Source organism: Dama dama, chromosome 12 (genome assembly GCF_033118175.1).
Source record: "Dama dama isolate Ldn47 chromosome 12, ASM3311817v1, whole genome shotgun sequence".
In the NCBI taxonomy this organism is placed as follows: Eukaryota; Metazoa; Chordata; class Mammalia; order Artiodactyla; family Cervidae; genus Dama; species Dama dama.
In genome coordinates, this window is record NC_083692.1 from 79,243,540 (window position 1) to 79,248,550 (window position 5,011).

The following is a 5,011-nucleotide window of genomic DNA, read 5'->3' on the forward strand; positions in this document are numbered from 1 at the left end:
ATGGGCTTCCACCTGTTAACCAATCAATGTCAGCCTCCCCAGAAGGGTGAGCAGGGCAGAGAGAATCTCTGAAGTGGTAGTGACAGAGTAACAGCCCCAAACAGCCAAGTTTTCCAGCATGGCCACCCCCATCCCCACGCCAACTCAAAAGGAGATCCTTATTTCTAACCAAACTACTTGTCTCAAATTTGGGTTCCCGGTAACCAGAATGGCCTTTTCTCTCTAAAGAGAAAACAAACATTTATCTGCACACCTATTTTGGGTGTGCAGATAAATGTTTGTTTATCAATATATATATATTGTTTTTACATTTAAATATAAAAATACTACTCTGCTTTGTGTTATAAATGGAGGACCACACAATGAGAACTTTTTCTTTGAAGGTAGGACTATCCATCCATTTATCCTGAGCCCGTCAGGGCATTGAGCCTCAGGCAAGGGAAGCACCACACCAGGAGATCTAGGGTATTTTCCTACCTGACTTCCCACCCTTCCTTCCCCTCTAATTCTCAGTTTTAATAGAAAGTTGGTTACAACCTCCTAAGTAATGGAACCTCCCACCAAGAAGGGAAATCCTAACCAAACCACAGAATCCAGCACCCCAGTCCCCCACTCAGAAACTGCTCAGAAAAGTCCTCCCCACCCCTTAACAGTGACTGGGCTCTCTGTCCAGAAAGCTATGCCTACTAGACAAACACTCCTGATTAAATGGAAGCAGTGGTTGTTTCCCCAACCCCAACGAATGCACAAGAAAGCTCTGGTGATAGGAAAAAGAAAAGGGCAGGGATAGGTAGGTGGTTGTGAAATGATTAAGAACTTGACTCCTTCAATCCTGACTAAAGAAAGCAAGAGATATTAATTGGGTGTGAGGAATTAAAAAAAAAAAACCTTGATATTCTACCCTTTGAGTTACTGTTATTATGACATTGAAAGGGGCAAGAGTGGGAGCAAGATGTAGAATTGAGAGGTGTTTTGAGGGCTGCAAGTCTAGTCCACTTTGTTCTTGTACTGGAAGAGCTCGTCGCCCATTTCGTTCAGAAGACATGTGAGGATGAGGGCTTCCGTCACGGCGGAGGGGTCACAGTTGACAGACAGGCAATGGTCTTCAAAGTAGCCTTTCTTCTCCTGGCCAACAGTCCGAGGGATGTGGATGTTAGCACCAAAGTTGGCCACGCCGGCAGAGAAGTCCTTGATGTTGGAGGTTTCATGGAATCCAGTTAGGCGCCTGGCGTTGCCCAGGGCCCCCTTGGGATCGTAGGCTCGGTTGTGGTACTAGTGCTGCTTGCTTAGTTTCTCAATGCCCTCCTCAATGTACTTCAAACCATTCTCCTCTTGCATGGCCTTGGTGCTAAAGTTGGCATGGCAGCCAGCACCATTCCAGTTTCCAAGAATGGACTTAGGATCAAAGGTGGCGATCACTCCGAAGTCTTTGCACACACGATGCAAGATAAAACAGGCCACCCACAGATGATCTCTCATGTTGATTCCTGCACAGGGTCCTATCTGGAATTCCCACTGCGCAGGCATGACCTCGGCATCTCTACCCCAGATCTTGATGCCTGCCTGCAAGCAGGTCCGGTGGTGAACCTCTGCAATATCCCTGCGGTAGGCCTTGTCCGCTCCCACACCACAGTAGTATGGACCTTGGGGCCCAGGAAAGCCGTTGGAAGGCCAACCAAAGGGGTGCCCATCTGTGCCCATGAGAGTATATTCCTGCTCCATTCCAAACCATAGGCACTGGTTGCTAACCATGTCCATTATCCGTTTATAGGTGTGCCTTAAATTGGTGTCAGCAGGCTTTCGGTTGTACTTGAAGACTTCACAGAACACCAGCTTGTTGGGGTCCTTGCGGAAAGGGTCCCGAAACACGGCAGCAGGGACAAGATATATGTCACTGTTGGAGCCTTCAGACGGAAAAGTACTAGAGCCATCAAAATTCCACAGGCAGCTCTTCTATATACTTGGGCTCAGAATTCAAGGTTCAGGTCTTGCAGCACAGTCCTTCTGCAATACCGTCGATCCAGATGTACATAGCTTGGACTTTCTCACCCTAAGGTAGGACCACGTACACCTGCTTGATGCCTTTGTTCAAGTGGGAGCTCTCCAAGGTGGCCATGGTAGAAGGTATTCTGGGTACCGAGTAAGCAGCAGGGTGGGCAGGCAGCGAGAGCCAGGTGAGGAGAAGAGAGGCAAGGAGGCCAGGGGTGCTGCTTAGACAGCCTGTTCTTCTCCCATTCTAGGTTCTGCCTGTTTGTTCAATAAATATTTATTGAGGGACTATTATGGACCAGACAATAGCCTAGACATTTTGTCTAGTACACAACAATAAACAAGGTAAAGTCCCTCCACCCATGAAGCTTATATCAATATGGTGCAAAGAGGGACATAAAAATACAGGAATGAACAAATTCACTCATTCCACCAATATTTACCAAGCACTTATTATTTATCAGGTATGTTCTAAGTCCAGAAGATATAGCAATGAACAAATTAAACAAAAAAGCTTCTCCTATTGAATTAATGTTCTACTGAGTAAATAAACAAGGTAAACTATATCTTATAAATGTTCAGAGGAAAGTAAAAGAAAGTGATAAGACAGAGCAAGAGTAGAGAACACTTTCATTGACTGGTCAGGGAGAAAAGTCTCTGAGATGATATTTAGGCTGAAATTCAAATGAAAAGAAAGAATGGGTCCTGCTAAGAAATGAGGAGAAAGGATTTGGGGTATAAGGAAAGCAAATAAAAAGCTTTAAAATGGGAGAAAGCCTGGTATTTTCCAGGACTAGGAATGAGAAGAGCAGAGTGAATGAGAAAGAAGTTGGTGCGAGATGTTTCCTTGAGGTGTTACATAGACGCTTACAAAAGCCGTGGTGAGTAATACTGGGATATCTACTAACAAGTATAATGAGAAGCTGCTGGAAAATGTAAATAGGCCAGTGATATGGTTTCATTTACCTGCTTCAAAAACATTACTTGGTTCTGGTGTGGAAAGTAGATAAAGAGAGGCAGGGAAGCAGAAGTAGCAGGCGGCGTGGGGGAGAAGACCATTTAGTAGACTGTTGAAATGTTGAAATAATCCTTGTAAAAAGATAGTGATTTGGACTTGGATTAAAAAAAAAAGGAGATGAAGAGAAATATGCAAATATGAGACATATTTGACAGTGAAATTAACAGAACTAATTTATGGTTTAAGTGAGTGAGAAGGCAAAGAAAAAGGAGCAGAACTAAGAATGATTACTTGATGTGTGGCCTAAACAATCAGGTACATTTTGATGTGACTTCCTGACATAGGTAAGACTCAGTTCAGTTCAGTTGCTCAGTCATGTCCAATTCTTTGCAATCCCATGGACTGCAGCACGCCAGGCCTCCATGTCCATCACCAATTCCCAGAGTTTATTCAAACTCACATCCATTGAGTCAGTGATGCCATCCAAACACCTCATCCTCTGTCGTCCCCTTCTCTTCCCACCTTCAATCTTTCCCAGCATCAGGGTCTTTTCCAATGAGTCAGTTCTTAAATCAGGTGGCCAAAGTATTGGAGTTTCAGCTTCAACATCAGTCCTTACAATGAATATTCGGGACTGATTTCCTTTAGGATTGACTGGTTGGATCTCCTTGCAGTCCAAGGGACTCTCAAGAGTCTTCTCCAACACAAGTTTAAAAGCATCAATTCTTCAGTGCTCAGCTTTCTTTTTGGTCCAACTCTTACATCCATACATGACTAATGAAAAAACCATAGCCTTGACTAGACAGACCTTTGTTGGCAAAGTAATGTCTCTGCTTTTTAATATGCTATCTAGGTTGGTCATAACTTTTCTTCCAAGGAGCAAGTGTCTTTTAATTTCATGGCTGCAGTAACCATCTGCAGTGATTTTGGAGCCAAAAAGACTGGAACAAATTTGAAGAGAAATTAAGATTTATATTTTAGCCATACTGGGTTTATGATACCCATTAGAAATCTAAATGAAGATGCCATAGAGAAAGTTCAATAAATGGGTTTGGAATTTAATAGAGAGATCAGGGATACAGCTAAAACTTCAGCTGTCATTGACACATAGATGGCATGTAAAGCCAAGGGACATGGGGAGATAGATTTTCTGGGAATAAATAGAGTTAGTGAAGAGATGAGAACTTGAATCAGATTTGGGTACTATGACACAAAGGTGAGCAGAAAAGGGAAAAAACGCAGCAAAGAGGACTGAGAGATAGTGGCCATATGGCAGAGGAAAATCAGAAGAGCCAAGAGAGGGACCTGTATAACTGCAAGAGGGGACTGCCGAGAGGTTGAGTAAGATAATAACAAAGGTGACCACTGGATTTGCAGCAAGGGAGTTCTAGTGCATTTGGCAGAAGCTGTGTCCTGAGTTGGGAGGATGGACAATGAATTGAAATTGGTTAAACAAAAATAATGTGGCACAGTTGGTAAAGAATCCGTCTGCCAATGCAGGAGACACCAGAAACTCAGGTTCAGTCCCTGGATCAGAAGATCTCCTGGAGTAGGAAATGGCAACCCACTCCAGTATTCTTGCCTGGAAAATTCCATGGACAGAGGAACCTGGTGGGCTACAGTCCATGGGGTCGCAAAGAGTCGGACACAGCTGAGTACACAGGAAATAAAGAGTTAATGGGAAGTAAAGCAATAGAAGCAGAAAAGATAGTTCATTTGAGAAATTGTGTTGGGAAAGAAAGCAGGTAAGTGATAGCTGAGAACAACACAGAGCTGTTTGTTATTCTGTTGGTGGTTTGTTCATAGAACAGCAGACAACAGGGTACATTTTCAAAAGATAAAACTATTTTAAGGTGTTCCTTTATGGTTACTTTTGATAGAAACTCATATCTAGTTTATAAAACTAAAGATGTTCGTGGATTAAATCATTAAATAAATGTAAATGATTCGTTTGCAGAAGAGTGACCTCTGGGGGATTACCTACATTCTTACTTGTAATTTAACTGTGTTTTCTGCATTAGCCCTGAAGTTTGAGTAGCTCAGGTTTAAATTTTTTTAGCTGAA

At 43.0% G+C, this 5,011-nt stretch overlaps 1 pseudogene; it reads right to left on the reverse strand.

Moving 5' to 3' along the window:
* Window positions 1–987: 987 nt before the first annotated feature.
* Window positions 988–2,116, reverse strand: LOC133067102 (glutamine synthetase-like; annotated as a pseudogene).
* Window positions 2,117–5,011: the final 2,895 nt, after the last annotated feature.